The sequence below is a fragment of the Palaemon carinicauda genome, chromosome 11 (assembly GCF_036898095.1).
Source record: "Palaemon carinicauda isolate YSFRI2023 chromosome 11, ASM3689809v2, whole genome shotgun sequence".
Classification (NCBI taxonomy): domain Eukaryota; kingdom Metazoa; phylum Arthropoda; class Malacostraca; order Decapoda; family Palaemonidae; genus Palaemon; species Palaemon carinicauda.
In genome coordinates this window covers 85,196,935-85,221,934 of record NC_090735.1, presented here as the reverse complement: position 1 = coordinate 85,221,934, position 25,000 = coordinate 85,196,935, and the positions used below count along the sequence as shown (strand labels likewise).

Genomic DNA, 25,000 nt, shown 5'->3' with positions numbered 1-25,000 from the left:
CCTATAGAGAACCCTACAACACCGATTTATAATCACCGAAAATGCTATCAATCTCAGACTTGTGCTTCCGATAATTGTGATAGAAAACAAGAACATAATCTCCAACACTTGAGTTATTAATACATAAAAGCCTCATGATTAACGAAGTTCAAGGAAGCAATAAAATTAATTGGAACAAGTCTTACCCAACACCTGCAGCCAAGGTTATCTGCATGTAACTACTTAGACCTAAAAAGGAATCACAAGTAGGCTACTGCGAGGTTTCGTATAAGACTGTTAGGCAGTAAATATTTAGCTAAATTCAAGGTAGGCGAAAAAAGGATACAAGAAAAACTTTTCTGCATCCTTTCAGAGGACTTGAAGAATGAAGAGTGGTATGTAATTTAATTACTGCACCCTGCAGTGCATTGACAAGATATATTAGTTACGCGCACAAGCGATATCTGCTGAGAATAAAATATTATGCCTCTTTCACATTTAAAATACCTGGAACAAAATTTCACATACATGATTAAGGAAATGTGTATTGAAAATATACATAAAATAAACGTACAAACGCATAGGCAAGTTTTATATTGTAATACGTTATGAAGCAAAATAAATATTGCCAACAATCAAAAAGGAGGAATAACAAGAGCCAAAGCAATGCACTGAAAAAATCAGCGACGCCTTATCTTTTTATAAACGTGAAAGCTTAATCAACTCAATACAACAAATTATAATTATGATCATCAGCAAGTTTTAGAAGATTCAAGACAGACGCAAACACTCCCTTTCTCTAAAAAAATACCAGCCCAATAAGCATAATGTTAATTACTTGACAATCAATAGTTCCCCTCCTTTAGCCAGTCCCGTTCTGGCCCTCTCTCCTTATATCCTGTGTCATTATTCTCTGATTTAAAGGTTGTTAAGGTATTGACAAGAGTAGATCCGGAATCGTCGATATTGTTTCCAGAAATAATCTGCGTGGTTGAGAGAGAGAGAGAGAGAGAGAGAGAGAGAGAGAGAGAGAGAGAGAGAGAGAGAGAGAGAGAGAGTCTTGTACTCGCCTAATCGAATGGAGATCTCCGACACCTAGACATTCGCAACTAAGGTCTTCATCATATATTTTAATGAGAAATAATCTTATCATCAATGAGAGATGATTCATAGCGGGTAAACAAAATCATTAACCATAATTTCTTCGATCACGATAAAATAAAGCATCAACGGGATATGGTCGTCGACGAGCCGTAAAAAAGTCGTGAAGAAAGCACGCACGCAATAATCCTACAATTTAGGTTTCATATTACTAGATTTAATTTGTATTTAAACGATTTTCTCATATAATTATAGGGGGTGATATCACTCAATCATGATAGAACTACACGAGAGAGAGAGAGAGAGAGAGAGAAAGATTTGACTCAGGAAAAGCTGAAATACCCGATTCTGAAAAATCTAATAATTACAATAATCAAGGAAGATATAAATAAAAAAAGATCAAAAGAGTAGCTGAAAAGAGTGGAGTGGGGGGGGGGTCATCGATCAAATGTAGTTATTTTGATTTCCACAGAACAAATATGTTAAGTGAAATTTGCTTTTAATCTCACGGTGATATAAGACTCGATTTGTTCATGACCAAGACATATTAGTAGCCTTAAATGACGCTTGTGATGAATTCTTTTATATAGTGCTGCTTAAAAAACTGCTATTTTGTCCTGGAAATATCATCAGATCAAACATTTTGACGACTACTCTAGTCTTAGGTCCTCTTAAGAGAATATTTTAATTTTATGTCCTTAATGTAGAGCAAAGAAATAACAAAATACAGCGTTATTTGTTTAAATGATTAATTATCGAGCGAAGGAGTTACGGTGAAAATGAAGGATGATAGTCTTTATTTTGTAAAATTACGAAGAGTTTTACGAGGGAAACGAAAATCGGCCTTCGTCAGTGTGAGAAAGTGATATATGATTATATTTGAATACATTTTATTTGTCTGGGAAAACAGAATTGTTATAAGAATGCAAAAATTTTGTTCCAACATAATAGCACAGTATACTCTATACAATAAGGACCACTGCCACCAAAATATACTACGATCGCAGGTAAATTTTGCTTCTTTATTTGGCGGAAGAACAATACACACCACTGTTTTTTTTTTCTTTTATTGTTAATTCCGGTGTCATGAGTAAGAAACATGGAGACATTTTTTTTTGTAAATTGACGTTTTCTATCGCGTAAATATCAATACTGATAAGAAAGTAACGAATAGAAATACTCTCAATTCCAAGCAAAAGAGTTATTCTATTTACTTTTGGAATACAATTGATGAAAACACGAAGAGTGAATTTTATCCAAAATATTTTGTCAACAAGACGAGCCGAGTTATAAATCATACTTAAAAGTTGGTTGTGCTGTCATAGAATATTTCAGTATTAGCATAAACATTTGCATTTCTCAATGCGTCAAAAACCTATTTATGCATGCCAAAACATCACCAGACGCGCATATCTCGTCAGCCGGGGTCTTACTTAGTTCATTCCCTTCTCCGTAAGGTAAAAACTGACACATTGGCTATGGGACGCGCAGAGCAAGAACGAAGAGACGAACGTTCATTTACTGCAACCAGCGAAAGGCATGTTCTACTTCGACTAGCAATTATGAAACGTCTTGTCTACTTAGGAGTTCAAATAACCGAGGGCAAGTGTAGAAAAAATCCGAAAAATCTTATCTTGCTTGCAAAATAGCTGTATTACAAGCAAATTGCCTTATATGGCAATGCATTAGGTACCACTTGACCGAATTTCAAGAGAAATTTTTTTTTCTTTTTTCTTTTTAGCCATGAGATAGGCTGATATAGGGAATACAACTTTCCTTCCATTAAAAAAGCTACCACAACAGAAACAAAGTGATTGAATTTGGATTTGATCAATTGCCGTGTTATTTTGTATTAGGCCTTTATTGCCGGGATTTTCACGATTTATCTTTGCGTCATGAATGTGCCATTCAGTTTCGGCCGCTTGGGTGGGAAGTACCTGTGACGTCACAGAGAGACTTCGGCGACTAGAAGCGGATGTAAACAATCTAGGTTTACCAAAACAGAAGATTTTGCTTGTTGGGAAAGTGATTTTGTATCGATTGCTTAGGATTTTATGCATTGTAATGCCTCACAGGTAAGGTGCTCGAATACAGGAAGTGAAAATCTCTCCCTGTATCTCTTCCTAAAGAATGAATTGTTAAGAAAACAGTGGGTTGCTCACGGGTCAAATGGATGCCCAGCCAAACCTCGTGACTTTGATATCTTCACACTTTAATACATTACTTAAAAATGAATGACCTCATTTGGCCACATTATGTCAACACCAACAACAAAATAATAATAATAATAATAATAATATAATAAATAATAATAATAATATCATCATCATCATCATCATAGTAACAACAAAATAATCCACAATACCGATAATAAAAATTATCACAAATACACCTACCCACATTACATTTCTTACGCCAGGTTACGAAATCCATCAATCACTTAAATATCTGTTACTTGTTGGAAACTTTTGAAATTAATTTTGCGATGGTGAAATTAGATATTTTCTCTTAATTTTCATATTCAATTTAAAATATACAGTATTGTTTGATCTCTCTCTCTCTCTCTCTCTCTCTCTCTCTCTCTCTCTCTCTCTCTCTCTCTCTCTCTCTCTCTCTCTCTCTCTGGCATATGAAGACTACCAACCTATCATCTTATATTAAGATCTAGATCTTACTAAAATCTCTGTCCATATTAGCATGAAGAACTTGAGATTTACCATTAACATTTCAATTTCGATTTAGCTCCGTTATCTTCGTGTAAGCAGGATTTGCGAATCCAAGCTTGGAATAAGCATTTCCATTCCATATTCTCGGAATATACCTTCCTAATTCTTTAGTCTTTTGCACGCATATCTAAAGCCGTCAGAACCAAAGGTCCATGGTGTTCCATGAACCAGTCATAAAGTTCTTTCAAGTTGATGCTTAAGATACATAGGGACTTATGATACTAAAGTACTGTTGTGCAAATGTACATAGTATATTTTCTCTAGAATATTAATTAAAAGTTTTATAGATATTTCTACGTAAGATGCGAATTTTTACTGGAAACGTAATATATGGAAACATTGTTTTTTGGGGACCTTATGAATATTATCGATAGATAATGCGTTAAATACATTTTATACACTATCTCCATGGAGCTATATAAAACTGAATGATATAACGACCTCTGGTTAGAATCCTCAGCCTATATAATGATTATTTTAAATGAGGCTTTCATGCATATGTTGTAAATAGAGGGCAGAAGATGACACTCCAGAAGAGAAATAATAGACATTAAGTTAATATTCTCTCTCTCTCTCTCTCTCTCTCTCTCTCTCTCTCTCTCTCTCTCTCTCTCTCTCTCTCTCTCTCTCTCTCTCTCATTCTTATATGTTTGCAAATTAACAACCTCTTTCTACATTGAATTTTGATATATTATCTCTTCAATTTATTTGCCTTTCTCTCCTCAATTTCCTCTTATTATTTACAGCTTATTATCTTATTATTATACTTGATTCTTTCCTTCATAATAAATTACAAATATTCTAGTTTAAATACCTAGAATCAAACAACACTTTGTAGTCCACAATATTCCATGAGCTCATATTATTTAATGTAGATTTTGTGTAGGCGAATTTTCTGCGTGATATTCTATCTATTGCAGATTTTGTATAGATGAATTTATCGTGCATTATTCTTCCCCATATATGAGAGCTCTGTCAAGAAACACCTAGTGTGTTCTATTTTTAGCTACCTCTTCTCAAAGTTGAAATTTATTTGTTTTTATGAAGAAATATTTTTTCTCTATATCTGATATTTCTTAATGGGAAAATTTCAACTTCGCTGGTGTTTCCCTGACTACTTTCTATAGCTCTAACCGATATGGATCCAGAATTGCTGATGACTATTCCTCGTCATCTGCTACAACTTCTTTGTTTATATCATCAAAATCTATATAAATAAGATGTTCAAATCTACACTGTTCGCTGACTGAATTAATTTTCAGGTGGTTAACTGATTGTAAATAAACCGGGTGGTGGAGTCAACTTTTCTCTCCATGATGTCATGTCATACAATGGTGGAGCAGTGCTTGCCAAATCTCAGAAGTCAGATTGACGCCTGCGTTGGCTGGTGTAATTAATTGTATCAAAAAACGGAAATGCGGGGTTCTTTGATTTTTGGCTCCGAGTGAATTATAAATGAATATTGTTTATTTTTCAGTTATTTTAGGCATGTAGTCCATATTATATATATATATATATATATATATATATATATATATATATATATATATATATATATATATATATATATATATATATATATACAGTATATATATATACAGTATATATATATATATATATATATATATATATATATATATATATATATATATATATATATATATATATATATATATATATATATATATATATATATATAGTATAAATAGGATGGAGAAAAGCCAGCGTAGCATCATATATTTATTTTCCAAATTTTCGAGACTTTGGGTCTCATCATCAGGGCTGTAAAATATACAAAATATACAAATTAAAAAAGACTCAGTTTTGATATTAATATAAAAAGAACAACGTAAAAGTTAAATATAATCATTTAAAAAATGAAAAGAAAAAAAAAGGAAAAATTATATACATATATAAAATCAAAAAGTGAAGAATGCTCAAAGTACCTATCATTATGGAGCTAAAAACTGAGTGACGTTGTCTGGTTTGGGAAGGAGGACGTCAACTATGCTATATATAGAATTGTGGAAGAAGTCTGACCATTTAGTGGGGGCACAAGCTGTTTAATTGCTAACGACTCCAAAACAGAGAGAGAATAGTCATTGGGCGCTTGGGTGACAATACGAAAATCCTTATATGAAAATGATGTTTTACATTTATTACAATGTTCACGTATATTGGAAAATTCTTTAGTTTTCAAAGTACATCCCGTACGGTGACTGACTCCGAGATGAGAATCGATTCTGACCTTGAGCAGTCTTTTGGTGGCTCCCACGTATTTCCCGATCTTACATTTCGGGCAAGTAAAGCAATATACCACCAAAGACCGCATCAAAGTCGGAAGTTTATCTTTGTGGGAGAACAAAGAACCCAGAGTTTTAGGATTTTTTTCTATTAACTTAAGGTTCACTGCCGGAAAAGTTTTTTGAATAACTTTTTGTATTTGCACCTTAAATGTGTTAGAATGAATTAAAGGTATAGAGGCATATATTAATAATTTAGGCACGTTTGGTGCAAGTTAACGTGGCTGAAATTTATCATTTAAAAAGTTATTGACATATTTTAAGATTAAGGCTGGAGGATACGAATTGTTTTTAAAAAACTGAAGTAAAAATTGGATTTCACTATGGAAGTTATGCCAGTTGGAAGATAACGTATAAGCACGGTGTAACAGCGTGGAAATACTATTTAATTTAAATATCTTGGAACAACTGCTATAATAGTTTGTACCTTGGCCTGTGAACGTCTTTTTTCTAAAGACGCTTGTATTAAAACCATGTTCTGTCCTTGTAATTAAAACATCTAAAAAAGCAAGTTGGTTGTCTTGTTCATGCTCATTTGAGAAATTTATATTAGGATGTAGGCCATTGATATATTGCAAGAAGGCTTCAGCTGCTTCTCGAGACCTAAATAGAGCAATAGTGTCATCCACATATCGCTTATAAAAGAGAGGACGATATGATAGGGGACACCCATCCAGCATCTGTTCCTCGAAAGAGCACATAAAAGCGTTAGCCATAACTGGGCCAAGTGGTGACCCCGGCCGGCAAGGGTATTACTGTACTGTATGTCATTCTACTTCTGGACCTAGTATAGGTTGGGATGTGGAATTGACTAAGCCCATTGCCGGCCGGCAGAGATGCTGGACGGCAAGGGTCTTATGTTTTCGAGTGCTGCCCGGACCTCTCTTGGTCCCTCATCCATGCCTGCCGGCAGAGCCGGACGGCATTGGTCAAGGAAGCCTGAATTAAGTTTCTCCCCTTCCTTATATGCACTCTTTCGGTTGCCGGGCTTGGGGGGTTGTGTACACTCTTATCCCGGCATCCATTCTATTTTCTTCTAGTGCTGTACCTGTCCCGGCTGCCGGCCTATGAGGCCGGCAGCCGGGCAGGTGTAGTCTTCTGGTTCTTTTGCTGCCGGCTGGCATCGGTCTTGTACCTTTGCCGGCCGGCTTATGTCAGTCCTTGTCTACCGGTCACCAAGAGTGTGGCCGGCAGCTGGGTACTACCTTGTGTAGTTACTGGCCGGCAATCATTGCCGGCCAACACTGGCTGTTGCTGGCCGGCAGCTGCTGCCGCCGGCACAGGCATTTGAACCAGAGGGCTGCCGCCCTATAGCTGTTAAGTAGTATACTTTAAAGCTAATTGTGGTGTGTGCCGGCCGGCAAAGGCAGGCCGGCACACATCCTCCTATACTGTACTAGTATTCTTCTGTATAGCATATACAGTAAGAAGAAAACTATAGTAAAAGTTTAGGTACAGCACTGTATCTTCTAACACTATTGTGTTTTCTTGCACAGCCCTTTGCTGTTGCCCTCAGACAGGAAGCAGAGTTCTTCCCCGTCTATTATCCAGGATTTTAAAATCATTGCCTAGGTGTGAGCTCCACCTGTTTCCTCTGGAAACCTTGCATTGGTTACTCTAGTAGAGATAAACCATTTTGATTTTATTATCTGGAAGGCTGCAACAATGGGTTGTGAGGGAAACACAGGTGTGTGTCTTTCCTTTATGAATTGTTATGCTATACTATGCATATCCAGTGATACATAGTTCACTTGATACTCATGGAAATTTCTTCTCTTTACAGGAGGACCCTCCGAAGTGCGGAAATGTTTTCTGCAATGTCCGCAGCAAGAACCTCTGCGGACATGAGTGTTGTAGGAGACACGCAGCATGCGCTGTCTCCAAGGATGATCTCCAGTATTGGGACCCTCAGGTATGTATTGTATGCACTAACCTGATTACTGAGGCTTTTGATTCCCCTAGAACGGCGGAATCAAGGGATATAGCTAGGGAAAAGCTTCGTACTTGGGTAAGGGGCTTCAAGAAGAACACCTCTGGCCCTTATCTTCCAAGTGAGAAGATGAGGGCGTATCTTTTTCCCCAGGCATCAGCTGAGGCAGTGATTCCCCAGCCTCAAGAGGAGATCCCTCAAGATCAAGTCCAGGTGGACGAGGAAGTCGCAGATGCGATGCAAGACATCCAGTTGTGTGACAGGATGTCTGACCTGGACGAACGTTTGGAAGAAGACCTCCTGGCAGAAGGTCAGGATCAAGTTCAAACCCCGGATGTCGTAGAGGATGAGGTCGACGAGGTGTCGGCTACTCCGGTTCAGATGCCGGAGCCTATCCCCTCAACATCGGCTGGTCTCCCAGTAGAACTGGGACAGGCCCTCTCTTCGATTGTTGGAATGATCCAACAAATGCAGAAGGAGAATCAGGAGAAGGCGGCTGCAATGGAACTGCGTATGCAGTCCCTGGCAGAATCACATGGGCCCCGGAAAAGGCTCAATGTGAAAGACCTTCCCATATGCTCAGATGCTAACCCATGGAGGTATGCTGAGCACATGCCGATGACGACTGGAAAGATCGTCATCTCGGATAAGCTGGGTTCAGTTCCCCTAGAGGAGGTAGAATTCTGGCCCAGCAAGGCATCATATCCGGACTGCTATGTCCGGCTGAGAAAAGAACCAGCTTCAAGGGAGGAGACAGAGCCGAAGGAGGTCATTATTATGGACCACGCTAAGGCTCAAGCCCTACTTTCATCCTCGATGAAAGAGAGGGGCTTCTCGAATTCGAAGGTAGCTGCATTGAGCAAGAAGCTCCCTTCGTTTGTGTCCTCTCCTGATAGAGCCTTCCCCTTTTTACAGAAAGGGTTAGCGGCTGTCCTAAAGGCAGTCGAGGCCGGCAAGCCTTGCCCCTCCCTGGAGGAGTGTAAACCCTTGTCGCTGGCTCTACCTATGGACCACAAAGACTGGAAGGATGTCCATCTGACATTCTCAGTGGGGAAGTTGGAGGCTGATATTGCCGGACGGCAATTCGGCGAGGACCTCCCCAAGCTATCCGAATCTCTTTTACGAAGAGAGTTCGAGACAAAAGAAAGACTGGCTGCCTCAATGTCTCATCAGACTACTCTCGAGACGATGGCAAGTGACCCCAAGGTCCATGAAAGGTTCATGGTAGTGGCTAAGTCTCACCTAGCCACAGTGACGAAGGACCTTTATAGCTTCGTCAAGGCAAGGAGAGCTTGCAGGGAGTTCGTGTTCACCGGGGCTTCGGTGAGACACGAGCCAAGGAAGTTAATCTCCTCCAACATTTGGGGAAAAGACCTTTTCCTTACCGATGTGGTCAAAGAGGTTGTTGATAAGGCCGCCGTGGAGAATAGAAACCTTCTCCAGAAGTGGGGCCTGGCTATCAAAAGAAAATCTTCCCCGGATGAGGGTCCTCAACCAAAGAGGAAGAATATGAAGACTAGGCTACCATTTCGGCCAGCCAAGCCTTATAGACAGCAACAGCAACTGCAATTGCCTTTGCCTCCAGTGCCCCAGATGGTGGCACAAACCCCGACTGCCTTTCAGTGGGTACCCCAGGCTGTGCCAGGTCAATCAACCACATTCGCCCCAACGTTCGAAGGACAGTCTTCTTCCTTTCGTGCAAAACCTAGAGGAGCAGCCAGAGGCTCGTCTAGGCGCCCCTCAAGGGGAAGGGGATTCAGAGGTGGTCGTGGTCAGGGAGGCAAGACCTCAGGACGGCAGTCCAAGTGAAATGATACCGGTAGGAGGGAGACTGATAAAATTTTGGGATCGCTGGACCTTCGATCCCTGGGCCCAAAGCCTACTCAAGAATGGACTGGGTTGGAGCTGGTACAGCACTCCACCCCCATGCCTTCGGTTTTTCCAACACTCCACCCCCATTTTGGAGGAGTACGTTCAAGAACTGTTGGAGAAAAATGTGATCCGAAAGGTGAAGTCCATCAAATTCCAAGGGAGGCTGTTTTGTGTTCCCAAGAAAGACTCGGAAAAGCTCAGAGTCATTCTGGACTTGTCACCACTCAACAAGTTCATAGTGAATTGCAAATTCAAGATGCTAACACTGCAACACATAAGGACCTTACTGCCCAAGAGGGCATACTCAGTCTCTATAGACTTGTCAGACGCCTATTGGCACATTCCAATCAGCCGTCGACTCTCCCCCTACCTAGGGTTCAGGCTACAACGGAAACTGTACGCCTTCAGAGCCATGCCATTCGGGCTAAACATAGCCCCAAGGATTTTCACGAAGCTTGCGAGCGCAGCTCTCAAACAATTACGCCTAAAGGGAATTCAGGTAGTAGCCTACCTGGACGACTGGCTGGTGTGGGCAGCATCCGAGACCGAATGCTTGCAAGCTTCCAGTCAGGTGATCCAGTTCCTAGAGTACCTAGGCTTCAAGATCAACAAGAAAAAGTCTCGACTTTCTCTATCCCAAAAGTTCTAGTGGCTGGGAATCCACTGGGACCTTTTGTCACACAGTTTCTCCATCCCAATGAAGAAAAGGAAGGAGATAGCGGGCTCTGTCAAGAGACTTCTAGATTCCGAAAGGATATCAAGACGCGAACAGGAGAGGGTACTAGGCTCTCTCCAGTTTGCTTCAGTGACAGACCCAGTGCTAAGAGCACAGCTAAAGGATGCAACTGGAGTTTGGAGAAGGTATGCATCAAACGCGCGAAGAGACCTGAGAAGACCAGTGCCGCCTCGGCTACGTACTCTTCTCAGACCTTGGTCCCAAGCCAGGCATCTAAAGAAGTCGGTTCTTCTTCAGCCACCTCCCCCGTCGATGACGATTCACTCAGACGCCTCAAAGGAGGGATGGGGAGGTCACTCTCATCGGAAAAAAGTCCAGGGGACTTGGTCCAAGCTATTCAGGACCTTTCATATAAACTTTCTAGAAGCTATGGCAGTGCTCCTTACCTTAAAGAAAGTCTCCCCGCGTCACTCGATCCACATAAGATTGGTGACAGACAGCGAGGTGGTTGTGAGATGCTTGAATCGACAAGGGTCGAGGTCACCACCTCTCAACCAAGTGATGTTAGCCATTTTCCGATTGGCGGAAAAGAAGAAGTGGTACCTGTCGGCAGTTCACCTTCAAGGAGTCCGCAATGTGACAGCGGACGCTCTATCCAGGTTCACACCGATAGAGTCGGAATGGTCCTTAGACGCAGGATCATTTTCCTTCATTCTGAATCAAGTCCCAGAACTGCAAATAGACCTCTTTGCGACGAAAGACAACAAGAAATTGCCCCTGTACGTGTCCCCGTACGAGGACCCCTTAGCGGAAGCAGTGGACGCAATGTCCCTCGACTGGAACAGATGGTCCAGGATTTATCTGTTCCCTCCTCACAACCTTCTGTTGAGGGTCCTCAACAAACTGAGATCCTTCAAGGGGGGTAGCGGCAATAGTGGCCCACAAGTGGGCGAACAGTATGTGGTTCCCCTTGGCGTTGGAACTACAGATGAAGTTCGTGCCGCTACCACATCCAGTTCTGACCCAGCGAGTCCAGAAGTCGACTGTCTGCGCTTCATTACAGAAAACCCAGACCCTGCAGCTCATGATTTTCTCGCCCTAGCGGTGAGAAAGCGCTTCGGGATTTCGAAAGCCAGCATAGACTTCCTAGAGGAATACAAGTGCAAATCGACTAGAAGGCAATATGAGTCATCTTGGAGAAAATGGGTGGCCTTTGTAAAGGCAAAGAATCCGCAGGAGATCTCAACAGATTTCTGCTTATCTTTCTTCATCCACCTCCATGGCCAAGGATTGGCAGCTAACACGATTTCAGTGTGTAAATCGGCTTTGATGAGACCCATTTTATTTGCCTTCCAGATCGACCTAGGTAACGAGATCTTTAATAAAGTTCCGAAAGCCTGCGCTAGGCTCAGACCTTCAGCACCTCCAAAGCCCATCTCATGGTCTTTAGACAAAGTTCTTCATTTCGCCTCCTTGTTGAGCAATGAAGAATGTGCGTTAAAGGATTTGACGGAAAAAGTTATTTTCCTATTTGCACTCGCGTCCGGGGCCAGGGTTAGTGAGATCGTAGCCCTCTCGAGAGAGGCAGGTCGTGTTCAGTTCCTGGATGGGGGGGAGCTGAACCTGTTTCCGGATCCTACGTTTCTCGCCAAGAATGAGTTACCCACCAACAGGTGGGGTCCCTGGAGAATCTGCCCTCTGAAGGAAGATGCATCTCTATGTCCAGTAGAATGCCTAAAGGTCTATCTTCGTAGAACTTCAGACTTCAAGGGTAGTCAACTATTCAGGGGAGAAACATCAGGCTCAAATTTATCTCTGAATCAACTCAGAGCGAAAATGACATATTTTATTCGCAGAGCGGATCCTGACAGTACACCCGCAGGTCACGATCCGAGGAAAGTTGCCTCATCCCTAAATTTCTTTAATTGTATGGATTTTGAACATCTCCGTTCATACACGGGCTGGAAGTCTTCCAGGGTGTTCTTTCGCCACTATGCGAAGCAAGTAGAGGAACTTAAGAGATCTGTGGTAGCAGTGGGTCGTGTAGTTAACCCTACTGTTTAACTCTGCGAGGAACAGTGGTCTTAATTGGGACGATTAAGTCCAGGGTGAGTGTGTAGGTACATACTGTACTACAAACTAAATAAAGGCACCAAGTGCTCATATAGACTGTTCCTTCTTTCAAAGGTGAACCTTGCATAAGTTCAGACATGTGTGCCAAGCGTTTCTAACGCTAATGTGATTGATTTGTAATACAGATTTTTTATGACTTGATACCTTGGTATCTTATTAAAGTGGTGTTTAATGGTTTTTCTTTCAGATAAACAAGTTCTGTTTACTATCATACTTATGCTTAAAGTTTTGGGTTACCCTCTTTTATATAAATATATATATTTGTTGTTAACCTGTCTGTTTATTATCTGTCAATAAACTTGTTCTTGAGAACCTTGCGTCTCTTTCACCTGTGTCAATTTATTGGTATAATTGAGCATTTTAATTCTATGTATCTTATCTGGGATAATTCTGATAGAATTGTTCTGTTTTGCAAGCTATGTTGCATTGGTTTATGTAAGTCCCCTAATGGGAGGACTCCGTCCCATAAAGGGACGAGGGCAGTTTTATTAGTTTCTTCCTATGCGGATATAAACCTTTGTCCAATACAAGTATTGTGCGGATTACTGGTCAATATATTGACGCAGTGGTTCTATACAAACTATGCTTTACTTAATATAGGGCGAGACCACTATATTAGCTTGCCTGGTATTCATACATAGATATATGTACTCTTCGAGACTTTCCAGAGTCTAGTAGGACTCTTCCCTGTAGGGGGCAGGAAGCTCTAACATAGTTGATAGTTAGTTGAAAAGATGTATAACGGTAACATCTTAGGTCTCTAGGTCTAGTCGACCGGGAATAAATATCTCCGGGGAGTACGGCACGTTCTGAGAATCCACAGATACAGTAATGCTCTGGTACACTTCCATCAGGACGACATGGCTTGAGCCCAAAAAAACGGATTTTAGGCGAAGCGAAAAATCTATTTTTGGGTGAGATAGCCATGTCGTCCTGATGGACCCGCCCTTGCCTTTCTAAGAAAGGGCTGTAGGACCCCTCCCTACATACAGTATCTGTAGCACCTCGTGTACGCTACAAGGAATACAGATGGCGCCAGGATTGGCGCCAGGCACGCATACGAATCGGGGGATAGGGAAGCCTTGGGAGCGGCTCCCCTTTTTCTTTCCCGAATTCGTATCTCGTCAATCTCCCTCCTACGAGACGAATCTCTGTTCAGGTCGTAGATTGCCATGTGACGTGTCTAGAATACGTCCTCTGATATGTCGCGATATCCCTTTCACGAGGGATACTCGCTCCAGGAGTTAGAATTCTGGTACCTTAAGGTAAATTCTCTGGGAATATCGCCGTAGTTGTAATATACCCTAGGAAGCTACCCTATAGGAACTTCCATCAGGACGACATGGCTATCTCACCCAAAAATAGATTTTTCGCTTCGCTCAAAATCCGTTTACTTGCCCGAAATGTAAGATCGGGAAATACGTGGGAGCCACCAAAAGACTGCTCAAGGTCAGAATCGATTCTCATCTCGGAGTCAGTCACCGTACGGGATGTACTTTGAAAACTAAAGAATTTTCCAATATACGTGAACATTGTAATAAATGTAAAACATCATTTTCATATAAGGATTTTCGTATTGTCACCCAAGCGCCCAATGACTATTCTCTCTCTGTTTTGGAGTCGTTAGCAATTGAACAGCTTGTGCCCCCACTAAATGGTCAGACTTCTTCCACAATTCTATATATAGCATAGTTGACGTCCTCCTTCCCAAACCAGACAACGTCACTCAGTTTTTTAGCTCCATAATGATAGGTACTTTGAGCATTCTTCACTTTTTGATTTTATATATGTATATAATTTTTCCTTTTTTTTTTTCTTTTCATTTTTTAAATGATTATATTTAACTTTTACGTTGTTCTTTTTATATTAATATCAATACTGAGTCTTTTTTAATTTGTATATTATGTATATTTTACAGCCCTGATGATGAGACCCAAAGTCTCGAAAATTTGGAAAATAAATATATGATGCTACGCTGGCTTTTCTCCATCCTATTTATACTAAATCTACGGCGTTCCAGATGCCCCAACCTTCCTGCATATATATATATATATATATATATATATATATATATATATATATATATATACATATATATATATATATATATATATATATATATATATATATACATATATATATATATATATATATATATATATATATATATATATATATATATATATATATATATATATATATATATATATATATATATATATATATATATATATATATATATATATATATATATATATATATATATATACCAACACACAAACACACACATATATATATATATATATATATATATATATATATATATATATATATATATACAATAAACATACAATATATATATATATATATATATATATATATATATATGTATATATATATATATATATATATATATATATATATATATATATATATATATATATATACATATATATATATATATATATATATATATATATATATATATATATATATATATATATATACATATATATATATATATATATATATATATATATATATATATATATATATATATATATATATATATATATATATATATATATATATATATATATATATATATATATCAGGAGAGATACCCGGCGATGCCCGAGTGTAGAATTTGAAAGCAATGTCAGTATAAGGAACTACTATGAGATTCAGGGCCTCTGTAACACGGTTTTTTGGACTTTGCTCCTTATCAAAGCATCGGGTGTAGCTGAAAGTTGACATATGTATATTTTACAACCACACACAAATTTTGTCAGCATTATCAATAACCTAAACCCGATGGTTTTAATTTTTATAGAGTAAAAATGATTCAGCCTACGCCATGGCCAGTGATACCGAGCCAAGAGTCGAAAACATTCATTACGTAAGCAATGTAAACACCTTTGGACAAAATTTTGCCCCACCCATCCACCAGACACCCATTCACCTTCTTCCATCTGCTCTGAAACCCATAACAGTCAAGAATGGCTAACAGGATTTGGAATTGCCCCCGTGGTTGCAAACCTGCATTTGTCTTACGACTTGCAACTTTATACAGTCATGAGAAAGCCCTTGGCCATATCTATTATAGCCTGAATAGGTAATTATTCAGTTTCTAGTTTAAATCCAATGTTTATGGTCTGATTTGTATTTAGCGTAACATGATTATAATACTTGTAATGTCATTCAGGCTTTTGAACATTTCCATTAACTATTCACTATGCCACCAAGAGAGAGAGAGAGAGAGAGAGAGAGAGAGAGAGAGAGAGAGAGAGAGAGAGAGAGAGAGATTGTATGTAAACAGTCTTTATATAACTTTTTTTGTTAAAATAAGATTTTTGTGCTAAAATCTCCATCAGACCAACGGATCATCCGATATAATTTTTTTTTCTTCTTCTTAGGCCGTACGAACGTGCTGGCTATGTTTTGGGCATGACTGCATTTTGTAAATAAATCATGAATAGTTTTAGGAGTTTTATTTGTACATCTAATGGGAATCTATAGAAGTAAAGTGAACATAATTCATTTATCCTTTAAAATATTTACTATATGTAGCAAAAAAAATAGTAGTCAAGATGATAATGCAATGAAGGAATGATACCATACTTTATCTTTAGCTTCAACGTCGGCAATAACATACCCAGTTGCCATAATTTGTCAGCTTAATGAAATAACCTATCATCTAATGTTAAACTTAATTTCTGAGGAGGCCATGGCTTATTGCACAGTGAAAAAACATGACAAAGACTTTATGAATGGCGGAACAATACATAGATGTGGGTGGGGTATCAGTGCTGGCGTAGTAATACTACTGTAGCAGTACTGCCACAACAGTAGTATGCATGAATTAAACGTTTAGGCCAACTGCTGGGATCATTGAGGATCATTTAGCACTTCTTACAACTACTCGAGAAATGAGTTTTTATAGCCAGAATTTGAATTTTCTGATCCAACAATGCCCATGATAGCCTTCAGTGTTATCCTGATTCATAACGAGGCCAAAGTGGGTGGAGCCTCATGAAGTCATCATTCTGACGATAATTATTGGTGAAGGTTTAAAGCGAAAATACGGTACCCGGCTATCTTTTTTTTTTTTACAGTAAATAGGTAGGTAGATAGACAATGAATAAAAATTGCTTGACATTGGATATAGCAGTTATCAAATCAAGCTGGTCTACTACGTTTTTGAAAATTACCAACTATTCCATACACTTTGTTAATCTGATTGTGACCTATAAAGTAGACTGTAATTTCTTAGGAAACTTATTTTGGGAGTTAGACAAATAATCGAAGTGTTTTTGTATTTATTAACATATTTTGTTCGTTTGTTCATTATGACAGTTCTCAGTGGAGAGGTTTCAGAGTTCATAAATGTGTACTGCTTTGCTTTTATTTACACTTTTGTGTTATTGTTGGCAGAGGTATAGCCTTCGTTACGTATAACCAATCATCGATCGAGAAAGAGAGAAGAAATGCCGTCATAAGTTACGTAACGAGTGCGTTCGAAACCTTTTCTCTGAGTAAGTTGGCCCGTCTTCAAAAATCGTCACTTTTACTTAATAAAGTACCAAATTTATTCAACCTACGTAATGCAGAATATAGTCAAAATTTATGTGTAGATATAATGTGCATTCTGAATAAGCGTTATATTTATGAAATTCATAGAAAAAAAGTTATTGCGAAAAAACCGTGTTACAGAGGCCCTGAATCTCATAGTAGTTGATTCTTGTAAGTTATCTGTGTGATGATTCATTCTGAACCCCATATTTTTTAACTCGTAAATACTCTTACCGCCTAATATTTGATTTGTGGAAACTGCAACTGTGAAGATGAAACATTTCCTATAATGAATGAAAATGATATTTGTAACATAGGGAGCCTAACTTTCATTCCACCACAACACAATCCACGAGGTTCATTTTTTTCTTTTTTTTATACTTTAAGAGCACCAGAGTGATTACAATTTTGTATAATTAAGTCATCAAGTCAATTTTTTTTTTATCTCTTTTGTTTCATGTCGATGTCTTGGGTCATAGGTGAAGGTATCATGACACCATTGTTTTGCATTAAACGGGCGTGCTCTAACTTCTGCACACCTGAATATTCTTTTCTTCTTCCTGTGTTTGTTGGTTTTACTGAGCAATCATTCTCTGTTTGTTAGTCTGAAGTCGAGTTTTTCTTTTATTTTCTTCCCCTATTTCTTACTGCTGCAATTCTTTCTTTATTATTTTCTAGGCGAGAATTTCTTTGGTCTTCGTCTTCTTCACGCGTAGCTGCCATTAATGTTGTCTTTCTCGGAAATATTTACATAACAACTCGCTTTTAGATTTTACATATAATAGTATATATTTGAGGTTTGAAGTGGGTGGTGTTTCCCACCATAACTCCCTTAACCCTGGATAGGTACGATGGGTGGTTTGCGACCCCGAGCGTCAAAAAAAAACAGGTTTTTCTCACGTGACTCACCCCCGTGACTGAATTTGTGGGTGATCGACCTGCAGGAGGTGTCTCCCCTACACGCTCTAGTAGTGTCCAGATGTGCATTGCTGTAGCTGTACTCCTTCCCCGATTTCTGAGACGCGTCGGGGTCGTTCGCGTCCGAGTTTACCCTTCTAAGGTAGTTTGCATAATTATCAAAGTTATTACGTATTATGAAATTGTCGTAGAATGGTGCAACTTGTATAGGTTATCAGTTGTGGAAAGTCTTGGTGGATTGTTTGGCTACCATGTGCATGTTTTTTTTTTTAGTTAAAATGTCGTTCATCACCACGAGGACCATTTTACCGCGAGTGCCCCTTTTTCATTTTTTTTCATTTTTTTGCCAAGTCATTTTTCCGTAAGATATTGCCAAATAGTGTCGTAAAACTTTTGCTTGTTTAGTGTTGGAAAGTGTGTCTAGATGATCTGGCTACCCATGCATGACTTTGTTTTTGTCAGATACGACGTAGTTATTGGTATATTGGGTATTTAACTGCGGTTACTAATTTCTGTTTTTTTTTTCAATATTTGTAAAAATTACTACGTAGTAAGGAATTGCCGTATATTATTCATTTTTTTTTTTTTCATGTTTATGTGTTAGAAAGTGTGCCTTGATGGTTGGGCTAACACGTGCATGTCTTTTTTTTTATCTGAGATGTCGTATATTAGAATGTCGGGGCATTTTACCGCGAGTGTCCCTTTTCATTTTTTTTCATTTTTTTGCCAAGTCATTTTTCCGTAAGATATTGCGAAATAGTGTCGTAAAACTTTTGCTTTTTTAGTGTTGGAAAGTGTGTCTAGATGATCTGGCTACCCATGCGTGATTTTGTTTTTGTCAGATACGACGTAGTTATTGGTATATTGGGTATTTAACTGCGGTTGCCAATTTCTGTTTTTTTTCAATATTTGTAAAAATTTACTACGTAGTAAGGAATTGCCGTATATTATTGATTTTTTTTTCATGTTTATGTGTTAGAAAGTGTGCCTTGATGGTTGGGCTAACACGTGCATGTCTTTTTTTTTTTTTATCTGAGATGCCGTATATTAGAATGTTGGGCATTTTTCCGCGAGTGCCCCTTATTATTTGTTTTGCATTTTTTTGCTTAGTCATGTTACCGTAAGGAATTGGCAAGTAGTGTCGCAAAACTTATATTTTTATAGTGTTGGAAAGTGTTTCTAGATGATCTGGCTACCCATGCCTATTTTTTTTTAGCCAGATATGGCGTATATATAAGTATGTGTTCGATTTTCCTGTGATTGCCATTTTTTCGTTTTTTCCCATTTCTTTCAAAATTACTACGTACTAAGGAACTATCACAGAGTAATATTTCATTTATATGTTTATTTGTCGGAAAATATGCCTTGATGGTTTGCCTAGCACGTGGCTGAAATTTTTTTTTCTGAAATGCCGTATATTAGAATGGCCATTTTTCCACGAGTGCCCCTTTTATTTGTTTTGCATTTTTTTGCTTAGTCATGTTACCGTAAGGAATTGGCAAGTAGTGTCGCAAAAACTTATAATTTTATAGTGTTGGAAAGTGTTTCTAGATGATCTGGCTACCCATGCCTATCTTCTCTTTTTAGCCAGATATGGCGTATATATAGGTATGTGTTCGATTTTCCTGTGATTGCCATTTTTTCGTTTTTTCCCATTTCTTTCAAAATTACTACGTACTAAGGAACTATCACAGAGTAATTATTCATTTAGATGTTTATTTGTCGGAAAATGTGCCTTGATGGTTTGCCTAGCACGTGGCTGAATTTTTTTTCTTTTCTGAAATGCCGTATATTAGAATGTTAGCCATTTTTCCGCGAGTGCCCCTTTTTATTTGTTTTGCATTTTTTTGCTTAGTCATGTTACCGTAAGGAATTGGCAAGTAGTGTCGCAAAACTTATATTTTTATAGTGTTGGAAAGTGTTTCTAGATGATCTGGCTACCCATGCCTATCTTTTTTTTAGCCAGATATGGCGTATATATAGGTATGTGTTCGATTTTCCGGTGATTGCCATTTTTTCGTTTTTTCCCAATTCTTTCAAAATTACTACGTACTAAGGAACTATCACAGAGTAATGATTCCTCTAGATGTTTATTTGTCGGAAAATTTTGTTTACTTTTTTTTTGATTGAATATCATCAAATTTTTTTAGCTAAAATATTGTTTTACATTTTTTTTTTCGATTTTATTTCCCTTCAAAAAAATTTTTTTGGGTCAGAATTTTAATTTTATAGTCGTAAAATAATCGAAAATTATCCAGCAACCCACCATACAATTTTTATGCATATCCAATAATAATTAGATTAGTAAATAACACCTTGAAATTGACATACCCTTCCTACATTTCAAGTGGCAGATTAGGGAGTCTGAGTCAGTGTGGTTGGCGGCCATTTTGTGGACATATCCGAAGCGTAAGTTGCCCTATCTATATATATTCTTGTTCCCTATAGAATTTTTGATATTTTGGTATATTTTTACCTGCATAAATATCATATTATATATTAAATATATGTATTTTTTTACGGAATTTCTAAGTACTCAAAAAATTACCTTTAGATATGGCCCCTGATATAAATGTAATTTACAAAATAATGAAGATTTTTTTACATATTTCTATTTTAGGATAACATATGTTTATTCCCTAAAAAAATTAGCCACTTCCTATTTCATTTGGGTACCCCAAAAAATTCATGAAATTTGGACAAATTTTTTTGACCAAAAAAAGTTACCCTTTTTTTTCTCATTTCAGATCTTCACCTCCATGGGTCTGATTTCATCCAAAATACATCAAGATGTGTCCTAAACATTCAAGAATCAATTCCTAAAAGGATTTGTGTATATATGTATAAACTTTTTTTTATGAATTTTTATGTCAGCTCTTTTTTTTTTCTACTTAATTTTTTAAAATATTTATAATAAATAGTTTTTCTGCAGATGAGTAGTATTTATCTTTACAGTTGTTTTAAGCATTCATTGAAGTTTTTTTTGGCAAAAGAAAAAAGGAGGTTACTGCAAAAACTTATTTTTCAAGAATTTTTTTTGGCGTCGGGGTCGTTCGCGTCCGAGTATACCCTTAAAGGGGTGTCCGAGGAGCGTACCTATCCAGGGTTAAGGGAGCACTTAGAGATTTTGGACCACTTCCATTGACTTCCTCTGAATATTTTACACAAGGATACACTTTTTTTTTTTTTTATGTAGACTGGGATAGGCATATATGACATAGAGATGTACTGACCGAATATTTAATGATCAAATCTAATGCAATTTTTATCGAGAAAGCTAACGCCGTTATTTCCACTAACATCAATATCCACCTTAGGGTCTACAAGCCTCATAATTACATACCACCTAGAACTGTATTCAGTAATAATTATACAATTGTAATGAAACGCGACATAGAGAAGTACATACAGAATATTTAATGACCGAATATTATGTAATTTTTATTGAGAAAGTTAACACCGCAATATCCATTTTGATCATATCCACTTTGGGGGTCTATGGTCCCCACAATTAGAGACCTCCTGAAACTGTATTCAATAATAATGATACAATTGCAATGGAACTTGACATAGACAAGTACATACAAAATATCTAATGATAGATTCTTTTGTAATTTTTATCGAGAGAGCTAAAGTCGCTATTTCCATTTTGATCAATATCCACCTTGGGGGTCTATTGGCCCCATAAAACTGCATTCAACAATAATAATAATACAATTGTAATATATATATATATATATATATATATATATATATATATATATATATATATATCTATATATATATATAATCTATGTATATATATATATATATATATATATATATATATATATATATATATATATATATATATATATATATATATATATATATATATATATATATATATATATATATATATATATATATATATATATATATATATATATATATATATATATATATATATATATATATATATATATATATATACACACACACACACACACACACACACACACACACATATATATATATATATATATATATATATATATACACACACACACACACACACACATATATATATATATATATATATATATATATATATATATATATATATATATATATATATATATATATATATATATATATATATATATGTCTTCCAAATTAATATAACCCAAAATAATCTCTATATTCATACAATCTGTAAGTCGAAATTCGTTGCAGTTGGTTCATTATTATAGAATGCAGTTTTATGTGGTCTGTATTTTTGGGACCCGTAGACCCCCCAAGGTGGATCTCGATCAAAATGAAAATAACGACGTTAGACTCCTCAATAAAAATCACATAACGCTAAATCATTGAATATTCTGCAATTTGTTTTGTACCTTTTTTCTTCAAAGTCGAAAAACTCTAGGGTTCCGGGCTACCCGTTTTCACGAAAGAGGGCATTAGGGAGGGGGCGGGAGGGAGGGGTGAGGGCGGGGGGCTACTGTCATCACGACTTCCTTAGGGGGCTAATTAGAGATTCAGGATCACTTGCGTTAACTTCCTTGAGAAATTTGACTTAGGAATACACTTTTAGTTTTCATGTAGATACTCTAATCTCTCTTTCTATAGAAAGCACACGCACACATAGGCATTGCCAAATATATATATATATATATATATATATATATATATATATATATATATATATATATATATATATATATATATATATATATATATATACAAAGAGTCGGTTAAGTCTATGTTAAAACCCACTAGGAAGATCTTTTTCAAAGCAGATTTAATAGTGGTGATAGCATTGGCTGCCAGACCTGATTCTAATAAAGTTCTAAAGAAAGTGACTGTAAGGTTCAAGTTCATACAGTGCACGTCTGAGTCTAGCTTGGTACTTAACTTAGACGGTGTCTCCTGGGAAACCGATGAAGAAGCCATAATCCAAAGGAAAATTGCAAAAACACGAGAGCACAAACAAAAAGCGGGTTACCATAAGGCGTGCTAAAAGGAGTTGGGTTCTGAGCGGATGCAGAGTTGGTGGTGCCGAGTGAGGTTGAACGGCTCTCCTCTATTGGGGTCTTTGTCGTGGATGAATCTAAATAGTGCGGGACCTCTGGATTATACGCCCAATTTTATACCGACACCAATAGGTGAGCGAGCTAGTTAACCTAGCACTCCTTTACATTTTTTTCTCTGGTATATTTAGCAGTAAATTACCTAAGAATAAGTGCTAAATGGAGCTTATTCACTGGGCGGCACAGGTTCGAGCCCAGAAATATATATATATATATATATATATATATATATATATATATATATATATATATATATATATATATATATATATATATATATATATATATATATATATATATATGCACGTGCATGTGTGGTTACATACAAAATGGAAGAACACAGACTGGCTGAAAAATCCAGAAAACAGTAACATTCCGAAAACAACAGATGATCACGTGAATAGTATGAAGAACTTTGTTACCAAAATTGTACGAGTATTCAACCAGGTGTACAGTATGAAGTACAGTTAACCCCCTGAGCTGTCCATTTAAAAGGACCCCTAACCTAACCCAAATTCTCGTTTGGTCATCAGCGACAGATAAGAGTAGGCAGCGTAAGGATGGGGGAAATAAAATTTGCTTGTTGGAGGAGTAGAGGGAGCTGTTTTACTCCATTTGTGGAGACTCCATTTGCTCTTGAATAGAGCGAATTATTTTAAACGTTTAGAGAGTTTTTAGGATCTTGTCTAACTTATTCTTGAATTTGTTTATGTTTAGGAGAAAGATGTAATGAGGAATAGTAGGGATAGCAGAAGAATTGGGGTAAGTGTAGATGAGGGTATGAGAGGGGATGAGGCAGGGAAAGAAGACCTAATAAAAAAGAAAAGAAGATGAAAGCCGTAAGACAGAAAGGGGGTTCAGCCTATTAAGGATGTTTAGGGCGGATGTCTAGCTCGGGCGGCAATTCCTTTCAGGCCACTATCTGGCTGCCAGCCGCTGTTAACATTAAACTGTAACATTAAACATGAAAATCTCGTTAGCCGGGGTTCGCTGCACCACCGAAACCACTATAGCACATGTAGCCTCGGTCCACAAAGTGCTAACTCCGTGCGGGCCTCTCATGGCAACGAGAGCTCTTATAAAGGGGTTCCATAAGGGAAGAAATACTGCAGCACACTCGAAGGACGCGCCAAATCCTTTTTTGATAGTCGAGCTCCTCTTGGATGGGACCAAATTGGAATTAAAAGTAAGTTAGAAAACTTGTGATGAAACTGTACTTTAGGTGGTGAAAGTGTGCGGGGGAAGATGATAACACTAGCCATAGAGATATACAAAGGAAATGAAATAGAAAAGATAAGAAAAAAGCATTGAGGTACCTGAAAAGGAATCGCGTTATGGGTTTATTTGACAAAAATGACTCCTGTTCACATAAGTTTAAGGAAATGTTCTTGAGGAACTGGTCAATGACATAAGTACCATTGTTGAAAGATGTCATGATTTTTTCTAGGGTATTTTATTATGTCCAACATTTTTTTCTCGAAAATATGTTTTGGTGGGACAAAAATAATCACGATGGCAGCTATGCTTAGTAAGAGGGTTGAAGGTCACTTATCCCTGTTCTAGATATTATTCATTCAGTTAGTTTTGTGTATTTTGCAAAAGACTTTTTCATTTTTATGACCACCATTTGCATTCAGATTTTCCCAGACTGTACCAGAACAGATCAAGCATTTTTAATAAGAAGTTTATCTCCTATGTGGCAGTAGGGCAACAGCTGAGAG

At 37.4% G+C, this 25,000-nt stretch overlaps 1 protein-coding gene across 7 annotated transcripts in view; it reads right to left on the bottom strand.

Moving 5' to 3' along the window:
- Window positions 1–25,000, bottom strand: part of LOC137650081 (venom allergen 5.01-like) — a 613,638-nt gene that overhangs the window by 215,672 nt on the left and 372,966 nt on the right. The gene's annotated exons all lie outside the window — the stretch shown is intronic.